The sequence below is a fragment of the Ambystoma mexicanum genome, chromosome 13 (assembly GCF_040938575.1).
Source record: "Ambystoma mexicanum isolate Mex_15411 chromosome 13, UKY_AmexF1_1, whole genome shotgun sequence".
NCBI classification, from domain to species: domain Eukaryota; kingdom Metazoa; phylum Chordata; class Amphibia; order Caudata; family Ambystomatidae; genus Ambystoma; species Ambystoma mexicanum.
In genome coordinates this window covers 135,822,432-135,839,336 of record NC_090938.1, presented here as the reverse complement: position 1 = coordinate 135,839,336, position 16,905 = coordinate 135,822,432, and the positions used below count along the sequence as shown (strand labels likewise).

The 16,905-nt window shown below is 45.2% G+C and overlaps 1 protein-coding gene across 1 annotated transcript in view; it reads right to left on the bottom strand.

Annotated features, from left to right (window-relative positions):
* Positions 1–612, bottom strand: part of SMPD2 (sphingomyelin phosphodiesterase 2) — a 128,862-nt gene extending 128,250 nt beyond the window's left edge. The window contains exon 1 of the mRNA XM_069633450.1: positions 482–612. The gene's annotated coding sequence lies outside the window, so the exon portion shown is untranslated. The remainder of the gene's footprint in view (positions 1–481) is intronic.
* Positions 613–16,905: the final 16,293 nt, after the last annotated feature.

The window sequence follows — 16,905 nt, the reverse complement described above, 5'->3', positions numbered from 1 at the left end:
GAATCACTGTACAAAGTACATCCAATGTCCCCACCCAGACCAAAGGCTGCCCATCCAGCCCCAACGCCCCAATTGGAGATTAGGGAATGTTCGGGTGGGACCCGCGTTTGAATAGGACAGGGGCCTCATGTCATCTTTGGAGGCTGGGAGCTGTGGGGTTCCTAAAGAGGGGTGAGGGGGCTGCCTTGAAAACGTGCATAATTGCCATCGCCTCTGCATGGACCCGGATCCTGATTTCCGGCGTCTTGATAAGGGGGGATTTTTGTATCTGGAGAAACGATACTAGGGTGGAGGGCTTTGCTAACCCGGGGCTGGGGGGAGCGCATTTACTCACCGCAAGGTTGACTTGGGAAAGGGGACACAAGCAGGTCGGCATCAATGCCTCTTGCTGCACCCAGACAGTGCCTGCAGGGTACTTCTTTTGCCCCTCCTCCCCGAGGACCGATCCGTTTTCAGAGTGCCCACCACGAAGTGTACTCACCCCCTCTGTGCCAATGTGGGAGCCGTCGCTCTCTCTTTCTCGCTGGGCTGCCGGCGGTGCCCACGGCTGCTCCTGCGGCAGGCGGCAGCTTCCTGCCACGTGACCCTGCAGAGGCCCACGCCCATGCTTCTCCCTCCCTCCCTCGGCCACTCCGCCACCCCTGCTGCACCATCGCGCCGTGGCGTGCAGTGTTTCCCAAGAGAACACGTTCATACAAGTCCATTTACATCTGTAAACTTATCAATTGATGTGTTCAAAATGGTTAATAGTTTTTATTCCAGTTTCCATGTTGGATATTTTTTAATGCGTATTTTAGTAAATTAACGATTTTATATTATATTGGGAGAAACCCAAATGAAATGTCTATAATATATTTGAGTACATGTTTGTATGGTTTTCTTTGCTCTTTTATGTTCAAGATTTTCTGTAAACCATAGAGCGTTGTAAACGAAATAAAATAAAGGTTTTGTTAAATTCTATGCAAATCTCCCCTTTTCTGACATTTTAGGTTACCTGGAGAGCTTCAAACACACCTATAATTTTCTTTTTTTAGGTTTGATCAATTTTATATTATTTTGACATTCTTATAGCCCACAAAACCCGGAGGTATCTAGGCGCTTAGCTTAAGTATATGGTTACAGTAAGTGCTTAAGGTTACAGAAGTACATAGTGAACACATCCATTGGGCCAGTCCTCACAATGCAAGAAGGTAGCAATAAACCAGAATGAAGACAAATCAGTGGGCAAATACATGGTGCTTACCCCGTGTTGCAGGGCGGCAACAGCATACATGCAAAAGTCAATCAAGGGCAAATACATGGCGCCTACCCCATGTTGCAGATCGGCAGCAGAATACCTTCGAAAGTCATTCAAGGCCAAGTACATAGTGCATACCCCGTGTTGCAGGGCGGCAGCAGCATACATATGCGGTAGGGGGAACACGGCATCACAGGCGACCAGGGGGGCACACAGCATCATAGATGACCAGGGGGGGTAGAGGGGCACACAACATCACAGGCGACCACGTTTGGCTAGGGGGGCATACAGCATCACAGGCGACCAGAGGGGGTGGGGGGCACACAGCATCATAGATGACCAGGGGGGGTAGAGGGGCACACAACATCACAGGCGACTAGGGAGGAGTGGGGGGGTACAGGGGCACACAACATCACAGGCGACCGGGGGGTAGGTGGGCACACGACATCACAGGCGACCGGGCGGGGGGTTAGCGGGGCATACAGCATCACAGGCGACCAGGGGGGTAGGGAGGCATATGGCATCACAGGCGACTGGGGGACTAGGTGGGCATACAGCATCACAGGCATCCAGGGGGCACTCTGAGTGTATCCGTGACAGACAAGGAGCAGACAGGGGCCCCTAGGAGGGAGGTCCGGCACCAAGCCTGCCGACTATCCCATTGGCCAGAAGAACATAGCCCCAGCCAATTAGGCCCAACACAACAAACACAAAGGCCCAGGCACTCCGGTGCACGCGGGGGTGGCCATCTTGGAATGGCCAAAGGTATCATCATAGGGCATTGCAGAAACACAATACAGCCAGCAAAAGTCAAAAAAGGTATTATTCCCAAAAGGCAACGGAGTCCGCTGCTTCAGCACATAATCAGTGGTTTTCTTAATAAAGATGCACACAAGCGCAATATTACATTTCTGTAAGCCCCATGGCTTACCTTGCTTCCGATGTTGTGGGAAGTCAGGAATCCCGATGGAAATGGGATAGAGGCAGGGGGCACCTGCTCCTTGCAGCTTCAGATGGGTGTGGAAGTGGCCTGCAGCCTGTTTATTGATAATTTTCAAGACAAGGAACAAGTTATTTACCTGTAACTGTTGTTCTCCAGCATGGGTCTGGCATGGATTCACATGCTCATGAATATTCCCCGTCGTCAGGCCGGGAATCCTCGATAAAGAAAAGATCAGTATCAGTTTCGTTTCTGATCTGTCTTTCTCAGTAGTAACCAATCACTGGTCTCTGGGTCATACTGCCCCCAGCCAATGACTGCCCTCTCCCTAAGCCCCGCCTCTGGCAGCCATCCTCAGATTTGGTAGCACGCAAAGTGGCAGTATGACCAAGTGAAGAGCCGCAGAGGGGTAGGAGGGAGGGTTTGCATGTGAATCCATGCCAGAGCCATGCTGGAGAACAACAGTTACAGGTAAGTAACTTGTTCCTTCTCCAGCATGGGGTCTGGCATGGATTCACATGCTCATGAATATAAGAATACATAGCAGTACACACATGCACAACCAACGGGAGGTGGAAAAGGCTCAACATTAAGCATTACATCAAAAACTCAACATTAAGCAATTCTTACCTCCTCACCAGGCTCACCTTAGGCTAACAGGTTGCGCAGCACCGCTTGGCCGACCCTGGACTCCTCCCTGGAATCCCGGTCAACGCAATAGAATCTCGTGAAGGTGTGCGTCGACCTCCATGTAGCAGCCCTGCAGATGTCCAGCAGGGGCACACCAGTCAAGAACGCCGTGGTAGCAGCGATAGCTCTGGTCGAATGGGCTCTCGGTGTTACACACACATCACGTTGGTCACTATGGTCTCGAAACCGATTATGCGGTGAAACTCGGTTCGGTACTTCCAAGATGGCGGACCGCAGAACAGTCCGCGTAGAACACAACGTTGCAGTGTCTACACGTTCGCCGGGAACGCGGCGAGACACTCATGTGATTCCATATACGGCACGAAGTTTGACTGCACTTTGCGTCGCTACTGTTTTGGCAGACGCTCCGTGAGTTAGTTCCTAGGAGTTCTCATTGTATTCTACCTTTGCTTTCCTACATCCTATTGTACTAATACTGTCTTGATTCTATTTCAGACTTTCTTCCCAGCCGCTTCGGTCCGCTCTATTTTCGGAGCCATTTCCTCCTTCCCGTCCAGACGTTCAGCTCTATTCCATTCTTTGGGGTTCCTTCCGGGTAATTATTTACTACAGTTTAGAACTGGGTTCTCTTTCCCATCCTACTATTCCCATCCCATCGTGCACAAACCTACCTCTTGATTACTTTCTAGATCTCCCATCATTCAGCTCTCTCCGAACTCTCCGAACCCCCGCTCTCAGGGAATGCTTCAGGTATTCGAGCATTTGCCACCTAAAAGGTTAGGAGTTCTTCTATCTTCTTAATTACTTACCGCTCTCCTCCCCCGCAATCACCTTACCTTGTTGTCTATTGCCATCAGAAGAAGCCTTCCCGCATCATCATTGGAGACATCACCTTCATTCTGTGATCAAGATACCGGATTCCGGATCCCGTCAGGGTTTCCTTCCCCAGAGGGTTTCCCTGCCGGTCCCACTTTCTCTCTGGATTTCATTACCGGGTAGCAGGTGCTGCGGTGGTCGGGGTAACTCTTACAAGCTGCATTGGCTGTTCCTTGATCTTCCAGTCTGCCAAGGTGAGACTTTCTTTTTATTCTGAAGTCGATTTCGACTAGAAGTAACAGATAGTGACGCCCAAAAAAGAGATTAATTTTTCCAAGAAAGGATTTGGCAGACTGGTATCAATGGACCAACAAATGCAGCAACTAATGGCCGATATGTAGGCAATGTCATTAGAAATGTAATCCCTCAAACAAGACAATGTTCAGTTGAGACAACAGGTCTCCCGAGCATTTTCGGATTCACCTCCATCTACATTAAATACAGGCAAATTTGATGGAGATCGACATAAATTCAAAGAGTTCCTGGATAGTTGCACAGTACAATTCACTTTCAAATCTCGTTTTTTCCCAACAGAGAAAGATAAAGTAGGTTATTTGATTTCCCATCTTTCCAGGCCTGCTTTGGCCTGGGCAACTCCCTTGGTCACATCGAATAATGCAATCCTAGACTCCTACGCTGCCTTTACCAATAGCCTGAAATCTATGTTTAGACGACAAGAGATTTCTGTCTCCACACAAGAGAAGTTATTAGATCTCAAGCAAGGTAGTAGGGACTTGCTAACATACATCACGCAATTCAAACAATTATCTTCTGAAACTGGGTGTCCAGATGATGGATTACTCACATTATTCAGACGGGGACTGTCAGATGACCTTAAAGACGAGGTAGCTAAAGTTCCTTGTCCTGCCAATTTAGCTGATATGATTACTCTCACCATGCAAATTGATTACCGATTACACGAAAGATCACATGAAAGGAGAAAGAATAAAGGTGTCCGATCACATACCGAAGTCCATGGAACTGCCAGTAAGCCTGTTCCGGCTGGCGAACCCATGCAAATTGGATCTGTTAGAGGACCTTTATCTAATACTGAAAATGAAAGAAGAAAGACCTTAGGTTTATGTATGTACTGCGGAGCTTCATTTCACATATTACAGGATTGGCTACTAGTTCCTCCTCGCCGTACTCCAGTAGAGAAGTCGGGACACTCCAAAACCCTACCGCAGGGGGAACAATGGTAGGGGTCCATAATTCTAATTCCCCAAAGAGACTTGTTTTGAACAGTGACTCTACAGAAACTTCTCATAACATGGTTGTGGTGGCTCTAACTATAATTTTACCTAAACAGACCCTAAAAGGTATACCAGCCTTAATAGATTGTGGAGCCGCAGGTAATTTTGTAGACAATCAATGGGCCACAGAACATGGAATTATTCGCAGACCCAAGACTCTGATTACCCCAATCCATGGGGTTGATGGAAATCCATTAAGTTCTGGACCTATCCGGGAACAAACCGAACCCGTGATATGTCAGATTGCCGCGCACAAAGAATGCCTGGTGTTTGATATAATCAAAACAGCTCACTACCCAATCATACTAGGTCTTCCGTGGTTAAGAGTGCATAACCCTTTCATTAATTGGACAGCCGGCACCCTTTTTCTTGGCTCGGAATACTGTGCACGTCATTGTGTATCAGATGAATCTGTAGGGATTTATACCCCGACTACCAGCTCAGAAACACTTCCAGTGCCCTCCATCAATCATTTAGAGGTTATTCCAGATTGACATAGGATGTACCAATCCGTCTTTTCCAATCCCAAGTTCCCTACTCTACCACCTCATAGAAGAGACGACTGCCACATTGACCTACTTCCTGACCAACCTATCCCCTTTGGGAGAATGTATGCTCTTTCACAGAAGGAAAAGAGTGTACTCCAAGAAATGTGTGTGTCTGTGAGAGAAGCAACGCAAAGCCGTCCTGTGTTGAGAGCCAGAAATACTTTCTCTTCGAGGATGGGCGGAGTCGCTTCTCTGGTCTCCTGAACCACTGGACCATCCCCCTGTGAAATAGCGGCCATCTTGGGAGTAGGAAATTGAAGATTAGCAACGTGACGCCAGCGGCGCCATAGGGAAAGGCGCCGGAGAATCCCGTGCTGACAATGAAATGTAACAGTATGCCCCCTTTTATGGGAGACTGTCTTGATATGGGCCAAATCGTCCTCGGGACCAGCCCTCGGGAGCAATAATTACCCAATTCAGCCCAAAATACAGGTTCTATTGTGCTGAGCAGTGATCTCATGCTAATGACAAATGACACCTTCAATCAGTTTTAGTATTTATTCTAAACAGTGAATTTCATATACATTTGGGATTCTAGTTAGAGAAGATTACAAAGTACAAAACTTAGAGAAATGCAAAATATAGAGAAACATAGAACTTAGATAAACATAGAGAAACATAGAGAAACAGAGTCTTACGCCCCTTCAATCAGCACTGGGAGACCCTGGCCCTCATAAGCTAGCTGTAACAAGCCCCGCTCAGAGGACAGCGCTGCCGGGTGCCGTCAGAGCTCCAATTCCGGGCACTTGATCTTGCTCGAACCAAGTCCACAGGACGATCTCCCACCCGAGTCATGTGAGCATGCATATTTTATAATCTCGTGCTGCCCGTCCATGACGCACAGTTCCAGAAATTTCCCTGTGCAAAATATAGGCTGGCTCATGGAAAAAAAAACATCTCTGTTAATTTCCACTGCTCCTTCTTCTGAGCCCCTCCCTGGCTCCCATCTGCGCGAAAGCTCAGGAATGTCTTATCAGTGCCTTCCCAGAGAAAAGGAGATTAGCTTGGGGCCATGCAGGGCTACCATTAGTGAGGCAGAATATTCTAAGGGAAGCAGGGATGTATTAACCCCATCTGCAAGCTCTAAAAGGCATGCACTCATAGCTTAGTGTTCATAGCGCTTAAGACTGGCTATCTAAGCGCTATATAGGTGCCATAATGTTCCAAACACTCCAAAAATGTCCATTAGCTACAGAGCTAGGGCCCTCTCCCTGCCTGTCTATCAACAATGCATAATGTGACCTATCACTCATACTAGGCCTGCATATTCCTTGTAGCTCACTACTGCATAATGGAAGTGCTACAACAGACTACTGTCAGCATTTTGGCACATACTTTGAATACACTATTGGCTTTCAGCGGCTAATGCTGTCATCTAAAGCCCTGATTGGCAAGGTTGCAATTTTGTGTATCACTACATTCCACCCCTATTCAACATGTGTGCGACAAATGCTGACTAATACACATCAATATAGTATTTAGTGCAGTGATAAAGACCTTGGGGCTTTGCAAGAGGTTTAAGCAAACTACCTTCTAGCGGTTAGTTAGCGTGGCATGCAAGGTTAGTAAAAAACACTACCTAAACAAAAATGTACACAAAGTGAACAGTGACATATACCCTTGCCAAAACCTGGCCTACACAAAAAAATACCTACCTAAAGTGAACATGAGCATTTACCCTAGCCAAAACCTGGCCTACACAATACCTAAATAATTATTGTATAACTGATTGTCAGTTAAAAAGCAGCATGCAGTTAGAATGTCAAGGCAATCCTGTGTAGTCTAATCTACAATGCACTATTGCATTTATGTATGGTTACCAATTCTAAAATCTGGCAGCCTTTCACTCTAAGGGCCTACCCTCCCCCTGATCCCAGGGCATTCAAACGTGACTATGGGCTGTGTGACTAGACACTTCCCCCATGTATGTGAAACCCAACCAGAAACCATCTAATTTCGTGAACAAGGTGAACCCATGGGCACCAGGTTATCTAAATAAAAACAATTCTATTAATTTGCATCAAAGCATGGCATGTGTTATTCATGCAATCAAAAGCAAGCAATGTGATCCATATGTATGCTGGTAACTGTAGCTCTGTGTGTCAGTGTGTGGAGGATGGTCGCCCCCACTCAGTAAAAAGCCAACACCTGCTGATTTAACAATGTTTGCCATAAAATGCATCGTGTGTATTTAGCAGTCTTGTTGACCTGCCCTTTGGCAGAAAAAATGTCTTCATACCTAAAATTCTGCCATCTTCAGTGGTTGCCAATACTTGTAGCAGTGTTGGGCGTATCAATGAACCCCACTAGGCTAGAAGTTCTATAACAGAGCTGGCATCAGAACCCATAGTGGCTAGCTTATTGTGCACAGTTTCTATGTCACAAGCATATAAAGCTCCTGCAATTAATGAATCTAGCTCCCTAGCTACGCGCACTCTAGTGATGGGCCATAGAAATGGACTCCATTTGTAGCAGCTTGGTAGTACTAAGGAAACATTGCCTCATGATAAATCTATGTCTAAGTGTATCACTGTAATAATGGAGGTGTGCATTACCAGCCTACAATTTACATGTTGCCTTACTACTGGAAAATCTAACATGTTCACAGTGTCTACCTATTGTGACTTGGAGAATACCCTTCTTCAAGTGGGATATCTACCATATACAATATTAGTTTTAGCCACAAACACCATACTACCATCCGGCAGTGGCTGTTTCATCACACCATTGTGTAAAATGCATTTAGTCAAGTTATAATCCATAAAATCTTGGCGAGAACACTCGCTGCAGTTCTTGGTCAGAAAAACATCACATTAAACAAATTAAACAAATCGTTGTATCCATTCACTGAAACATTTGGGCCTATGACTTCATAGACACCAGTCATATGAGTCAGTGACAAAAGATGTCTGACAATGTGCCAGGCCAGTACGCTAGCAATTCCATGTGGATACTCATTTGTAGCGCTTTTCCAAGGAATTATTCCAAATGTCTACAATCAAAAAGATGACTCTTTGCATTAGTGTGCTGGAGCAGCTGTCCCCACAAAAACATGAAACTGGTTGGTTTAACAAAAACCGTGTCACACACTGTGTCATAAAATCAAACATCAAGTCAGTCATGGTTTCATTTACCTGCCTTAAGCTGGCTTTAAAAGTATCCAGTGTTTCAAAGGTTACCATCTCAAATTAGAGCTCACACACTTGGCAGCATTACTTCAATTAAGGATCTTAACCTACGCACAGGTGACTTTGATGTGCGCACTCATTTTATCTCAAAATAAATTACACTCCTGCTTGCATATTTCTGCTGCCCCAACAATTCATAAATCATTTTCCTGCCTACGTGCAACGTAGAAGTTTTTTTTTTTTCAAAAAGCAAAGCATCTCTGGTTAAAGCAATTCAGTTGGAAGAGCAAAACCATTTCGTTTTTTCAGATTCATCTCAAAAAGTGCATTTAAAAACCATTTTTCAATGTGTTAGCATTCAAGTGCTGTGTCACACAGCTGTTTGTGGTGCATGATCTTACAGTCCACAACTCATTGTCCATAGTCCTTTAAACAAGAAAGGCAAGACATGTCAATTAAGTTATTTCCAGCAACTGAATCATTTGAATGTGTAGCATCAAATATTTGATAACTATCCAGGTCTGCACCGTGCCAGTTCAGCAAAAGTTATTACTCTGTTGGACACCTTTCGCAGGTTGCAGAACAAATGTCCTCATACGTCATGCATGTTAGCAGCATTGAGTGCGGTGCAGGACACGTTTAAAGTTGACTCGCTTTCTCTGAGCACAGTTTGCTTGACTGATCAGTGTCACCCACAAATTGCACACATCTACTTCTGTTAATGTCTTGCTTTTTTTGCCTAGGCAAAATACAAACAGAAATGTTAGGATGTTATCAAAACTTCAATATCAGCGTTCTCCACCCCTTCCCATAACACCACCCTCATCTTCAGACGTCTCATCAGGTAACTACACACTTTATCATTGCTACTGCAATTATTTATCACCCTTCTGCATGTTTCTGGGGGCTTATTTACACTCAACCATACGGGGTGTAACTGCCTAATCACAAACTCATTTGTGCAATGCGATCATAGTTGGTCAATGGTACCTCAGACTGATCTGTGCTTTTACAAAAGCCATATAATAAGTACCCAGGTCGCACAATGCTTTTCTTTTTCACCAAAGCGATCACGAATGCCAGGCGCCAACTTGCTTCCAGTGTCTCATGATCTTGATTTAGTTTGCCCTGCTGGCATCACTCCATTTTTCAAAGGTAAAGTCTTTCAGTCCAATATCGCCTGCAGTTGCACAAGCAGCTTTGTTTATTTTTCTCCATACAGCTAGTGTCTTTCAAGCCTCTGGTTTTTTTCACTTATCATTTTCTCAAAGGGTGTTTGCTGATTTCTTGGCCCACCCCTTTGAGCGCGATAGTCTAAGTCAGTTTCTTTTTGTTGCTTCAACAAATCATTCATTCTTGCACTAAGCCGTGAGGCTTTTGGATCATGGCTAATGTGCAGTGTTCATGTTGTACTCCAAAGCCCCGCTCTGCATGTTTTCTCTTGCAAAACGGCTAAGCGCTTTTGTCAGTTTTGCTTCCATCTGGAATGCCATAATTTCTTTGTCAGTTACTCCAGCCCTGGCAATGTAGCTTGCATTTTTAAACAGCTGTGTATTTTCTCTTCTCAAAGCGCCTAGAGGTTTCTTCTCCAGTGCACAGCGCTTTACTTCAGTTCACATCACATGGAGCACTGGGATGCAGCTTGCACAGCAATGTCGCTTCACTTCACATCACATCACATGATGCATGGAAATGCAGTTTGCATAGCAATGTCTCTTGAAATGGGCAGCTGTCTTTTCTTAGCCCATTCACAGATGCACAAGTTCCCCAAATGTTCAGATGTGATGTGCCCGTCTGCCATCCTGCATGCAGCGTTTGTTTTCCTTCCAGTGTTGATACTGGGCAAATTCTTTACTTCTGATCAGCATTTCTGTCTTTGCACCCCCTCTCCTCAGTTTTTTGCTCACACTGACGTGTCTCTCACAGGGGATGGAATGCAGGAATGTCATTGTTTATCTTTCGCGCAGCAAGCTTATCTCTTTGCCTATAACTCTTACACTGTGGCGGCTTCAATGGAAAGGCACTCCTTTCAGGCAGTTTATCCAGATTAACTCTTTCCTGCACTGTTCCAGCAACTCAGAAAAGCTCCCATATCTGAAACACCATTTCACTAAACAGGAGCGCAGTATTCTGCTTTTTGTCTGCCTTCCTCCAACAGTTTTTTTTTCTTCGCGCACCTCGCCCAAGACAGTGCAAGTTCAAGGCACAAGCTCTGCACACACAGCAAGACTCTTATTTTCAAAAGAGGCACTTTCTCTTCTCATCAGATTCTACTCCATGTAATTTTGCAAAATGTCAAAGCGTCTTTTAGCCTGTTTTGAACTGATTAATGTCCCATTTAAAAGGCATACGTTTTTTTTTTCTTCTTCCTCGTAACCTTGTAGTTTGGCTTCACAAGCTCACTCCACTGCAATGTGCGATCTTTCAAAAGAACCCGCAACCCACTAAATCTTTGTGCTATCTTATCACACACAGATTTTTCATTCTGTTGTACCATTGCCAGAACATAACCACTTATTTCAGTGCATTTAAAAAAATGCCATGCTTAGTGCAGCTCCCTACACGTTTTTTTTTCTGCAAGAGCAACCCACACTCTATATTGCTTGTGGGCTGTTAAATGTGTCAACAACATTTTTCACCATGTATCACAGTCAACAGGTCACTATTTCCAAACCATACATCACTTATAAGGCAACAGTACAAATCCATGGCATAGCGTGGGAACAGTCAAAAATACTCCAGGGGCAATTTAGAGGCAATTTAGAAAAATATAAATTGTTTTTTTTTTCCCAAACCATTGCAAACTGATTCTGCAATTTCAAATCAATACATAAAAATCGAAAATCCAAATAACATTCACTCACTTTCTTTTTTAAGTGAGGCTCTCACCCATTATAAGCATGGCACAGCTTAAAATGCAATATAACCATTTTAGTGTGTTTCCTTTAAACAGAATGTACCACCACTAGCACATGGAATTTACAGTTGCCAAAAGAAAAACAAACCCTTTAGGCTCTCAGCACAGATGTTACTCTTTCTCCTAAGCACGGCTCATTCCCCACGTTATCTTCAGGAATGTCAACACTTCAAAAGCATACATTAAAAAGCGAACCTTCGCCTCCGTACATTACAACCCCCCACTCGCTAGCACACTGGGGCTGAGTCAATGGTTAGATTACTATTCACAATTTGCATGTCAAATCCTTGCAACTATTTTTCCCTGCCCTCATGACAGAATAGAGTTGAGAACTCCGTCTCACTTTGCATTTCAAATTACAACTTTAAACTGGGGAAACCGCATGATAAAATTCTTTCCTAATTGAACATACATCTTTCTTGACCATTCATCGGAGCGCTTTAAACAAAGCCATTTCCCGCTTGTTTATCGCCTTGTACTCCCTGGCTCCATTCCCAAGCAATAAGTCAGTCACGACTGATTTACTGAAGGGAGTCTTAACCACACAAGCTATCAGCCACGGCAAGCCGACACAACGCTGCTGTCTTTTGGAGTCTCAGAGCTGCAGTGAGACCACCAAGGAAATGCGACAGCCTGCTCCTCACTCTACACTGTGTTCTCTCACACAATTTGTCATTTCACAGCAAGGCACTGCTCTTCACAAATCCCACAAAGCTGCCACCAAATGTCTTGATATGGGCCAAATCGTCCTCGGGACCAGCCCTCGGGAGCAATAATTACCCAATTCAGCCCAAAATACAGGTTCTATTGTGCTGAGCAGTGATCTCATGCTAGTGACAAATGACACCTTCAATCAGTTTTAGTATTTATTCTAAACAGTGAATTTCATATACATTTGGGATTCTAGTTAGAGAAGATTACAAAGTACAAAACTTAGAGAAATGCAAAATATAGAGAAACATAGAACTTAGATAAACATAGAGAAACATAGAGAAACACAGTCTTACGCCCCTTCAATCAGCACTGGGAGACCCTGGCCCTCATAAGCTAGCTGTAACAAGCCCCGCTCAGAGGACAGCGCTGCCGGGTGCCGTCAGAGCTCCAATTCCGGGCACTTGATCTTGCTCGAACCAAGTCCACAGGACGATCTCCCACCCGAGTCATGTGAGCATGCATATTTTATAATCTCGTGCTGCCCGTCCATGACGCACAGTTCCAGAACTTTCCCTGTGCAAAATATAGGCTGGCTCATGGAAAAAAAACCAACTCTGTTAATTTCCACTGCTCCTTCTTCTGAGCCCCTCCCTGGCTCCCATCTGCGCGAAAGCTCAGGAATGTCTTATCATTGCCTTCCCAGAGAAAAGGAGATTAGCTTGGGGCCATGCAGGGCTACCGTTAGTGAGGCAGAATATTCTAAGGGAAGCAGGGATGTATTAACCCCATCTGCAAGCTCTAAAAGGCATGCACTCATAGCTTAGTGTTCATAGCGCTTAAGACTGGCTATCTAAGCGCTATATAGGTGCCATAATGTTCCAAACACTCCAAAAATGTCCATTAGCTACAGAGCTAGGGCCCTCTCCCTGCCTGTCTATCAACAATGCATAATGTGACCTATCACTCATACTAGGCCTGCATATTCCTTGTAGCTCACTACTGCATAATGGAAGTGCTACAACAGACTACTGTCAGCATTTTGGCGCATACTTTGAATACACTATTGGCTTTCAGCGGCTAATGCTGTCATCTAAAGCCCTGATTGGCAAGGTTGCAATTTTGTGTTTCACTACAGAGACAAACCCCGGTTTGCCAGGATGAAAATGATAAAATGTTCTTATCAGACAAGGAGCATGTACAGCCAAGGCGGGTTCCCAAGACCTTTCTGCAGGTGAGTAACCTTTCCAATCCACCAAAAATTGCAAGGTACATCTTCTATAGCGTGAGTCGCAAATACCTGATACTTCGCATTCAAGACCATCGTCTGTAAGGATCGGAAGAGGGGTACTGGTAGGCCGTGGATGGAATACGTTCCGGAGGTCCGGTTTCAGTTGAGAGACATGGAAGGTCGAATGGATGCGCTTCCACGAGTCTGGCAACTGAAGTTGAAAGGCAGCAGGTCCTTTTTGCTAAAGCACCCGAAAAGGACCAAAGAATTTAGGAGACAGTTTTGAAGAAATTAGTCTCCTGGGGAGGAACCGGTTAGACAACCATACCCGATCCCCAACATGAATCGATGGAGCCGAAGTGCGATGTCTGTCCGCTTGTTCTTTGCTTTGGAGTTGAGTGTCCAACAGGGCCTTCCGGGCTAGTTCCTGTCCTTCTTGTATGGTTTTGACCATACTGTCGATGTTAGGAACGGGTGAGGAGGATAATCCATGAGTAGGAAATACCGTAGGATGAAGTCCATAGGTACAAAAGAAAGGGCTGAGATGTGTAGCCGAATGTGTGCTGTTGTTATAGGCAAACTCTGCTAAGGTCAGAAGTCCTTTCCAATTATCCTGAGCGGCAGAAATGTAACACCGCAGATAACCCTCAAGAGTTTGATTGAGCCGTTCCGTCTGTCCGTTCGTTTGAGGATGAAACCCGGAGCTCAAGGCTCTGGATATTCCTAGGACATGGCAAATGTGTTTCCAATATTTGGAGGTGTACTGGGGCCCTCGGTCTGATATGATCACTTCCGGAAGTCTGTGAAGAGAGAATATACGGTCTAGAAACACCTGCGCCATCATGGGTGCAGAAGGGATAGCCGACAGAGGAATGAAATGAGCCATCTTGGTGAGGGAGTCTACAGTAACCATGATGGTGTTAGAACCTTCCGAAATTGGCAAATCTACTATAAAATCCGTGGAGATAATTTGCCACGGTCTTGTTGGTATTCTTGTGTGCACCAGTTTTCCTGAGGGTGCTTGTCGAGGACTTTTGGTTTGTAGGCATATGGTACAAGAGGAGATATAGTTCTGGACGTCCGTTCGGAGATTTGGCCACCAGTAATGTCTTAGTATCAGGTCTACAGTGCCAGCGTATCCTCGATGCCCGGCGGTCTTGGAATCATGACATAGTCGTAACACTTCCTTGTGTAGGTCCTTGTCCGGTACAAAGACCCTTTTACCTCTACACAAGAGACCCCGTTGGGGTCTTAGATGATATTTAGTTACGAGTTCCGGATGAGATGATTCCCACTGTCTGGTTACTGCTTCTATCTTCTGCAGAAAGTCTTGTACGACTGGGATGCAGACTGTCTTGGGAAAAATAGGTTCAGGGTGGAATAGTGTTTTTTCCACAGGATCTCTTGGAGACAAGGCGTCTGCCTTTAAATTGGTTCTGCCAGGTATGAATGAAAAATTGTTCCGAAATGGGGAAAAGAATTGAGCCCATCCGGCCTGACGGCTATTGCACGTCTGGGCATATTGTAATATGCGTAAGTTGTGGTGATCAGTCCGGACCTCTACGGGGAATCAGGCTCCCAATAGCAGATGTCTCCATTCTTCAAAGGCACGTTTTATTGGCAAGAGTTCTTTTTCTAACACTGTATAGTTGATTTCAGCGGGTGTCAGGGTCTTTGATAGATAAGCTACGGGCTGTTCAATGTCATCGATTCCTGGTTGTAGGGGAATGGTTCCTAATGCCTGATGGGAGGCATCTGTTTCTACAATGAACCTCTTTTGTTGGTTGGGCATAATCAGGATTGGTGCCTTTGTGAATAGTGTCTTTAGTTGATCGAAAGAGTGTTGTATCTCCGCATTCCAAAGAAACGATACCCCTTTCTTGAGGAGATGTGTTAAGGTATGAGTCAGGTAAGAAAAGCGGGGAATGAATCTTCTATAAAAATTAGCGAATCCCAAGAATCTTTGAATGTCCTTGGTGGATTTGGGAACTGGCCATTCCGTGATGGCTGACACCTTGGAAGGATCCATTGCAATGCCTTTCCCTGACAAAATATACCCAAGGTATGCTACTGATGGTTTATGGAATTCGCACGTCTCGATTTTGCAAAAGAGATGGTTTCGCTGGAGACGTGAAAGTACTTCTTGAACATGGGATATATGCTCTGTTAAAGATGAAGAAAAGATCAATATATCATTGAGATAAATGATTACATAATGTAAGGATATATCTGCGAAGATGTGGTCCATAAACCGTTGGAAGACGGCCGGTGCGTTGGACAGCCCGAAGGGCATGACTCTGTACTGGAAATGACCAAAAGGTGTACGGAAGGCCGTTTTCCACTCGTCTACCTTCTTTATGTGTTTTAAATGATATGCTCCTCGCAAATCCAGTTTGGTATAGATGTTAGAGCCTCGAATTGCCTCCAGGATATCCGGAATGAGGGGCATCGGATATTTATCTGGCACAGTGATCTTGTTTAATCCCCGATGATCTATGCACGGACGGAGTTCCGTGGTATTTTTCTTTGGCATAAAGAAGAGGGAGGCTGCTGCTGGGGAGGTGGATTCCGTAATAAGACCATTTTGGAGATGTGTTCTTAAGTATTCCTTTAGGACATCCTTTTCTTTAGCTGATAGTATGGACATACGTCCAAATGGTAGAGGATTGTCGGTACCAGATCTATTGCACAATCGTCTCTTCTATGTGGAGGTAATTCAGAGTATTCGTCTTGTGTAAACACTGAGCGAAAATGCTGGTATTCGGGAGGTAGCGTTGATATTTGATTCAGCTGAGTTTTTTCAAGGCTTGGGGCAGTTTCCCGATTTCCATTGGACTGAAGAGAGGTTGTTTTTAGACACCTTCGGACACAAGTCTCGGAACCCAGGAATAGAGTACCCGCTGTCCAATTTATGTAGGGATTATGGAATTTTAGCCAAGGAAGGCCCAGGATGACAGGGTAATGAGCTGTTCTTATTATGTCCAATTCTAGGGACTCTTGATGGGAAGCGATGGTCATGATCAGGGAATCTGTTTGGTCTTTAATGGGCCCGGAAATTAGCGGGCTACCATCTACGCTTTCCACTGGGACTGATATGGTCTTTGGATTTCTGGGAATGTTGTGTTTCTGAGCCCAAGAATCGTCGATGAAATTACCAGCGGCTCCACAGTCTACCAGAGCGGGCACGTTCTCTAAGCGGAGGTTGTCCCATGAGAGGGATATCGCTAGAACTACCATCCCGTTATCTGTTGTCTCAGTAGGAGTTTCTGTACAAGTAGTAAGGAGGGAACTGTTTGGAGATGTCGTACCCTGCACCGTTGTTCCCCTCATGGCCGGGCACTGGCGTTTCCCGACTTCTTAGTGGGAATCAGATGGCACTCTTTGACTGTATGTGTATTTGAGCCACAATACATACAGAGTCCGAGAGACTTTCTCCTAAAACGTTCCTCGGAGGAAAGAGGACCGCGAGCGGC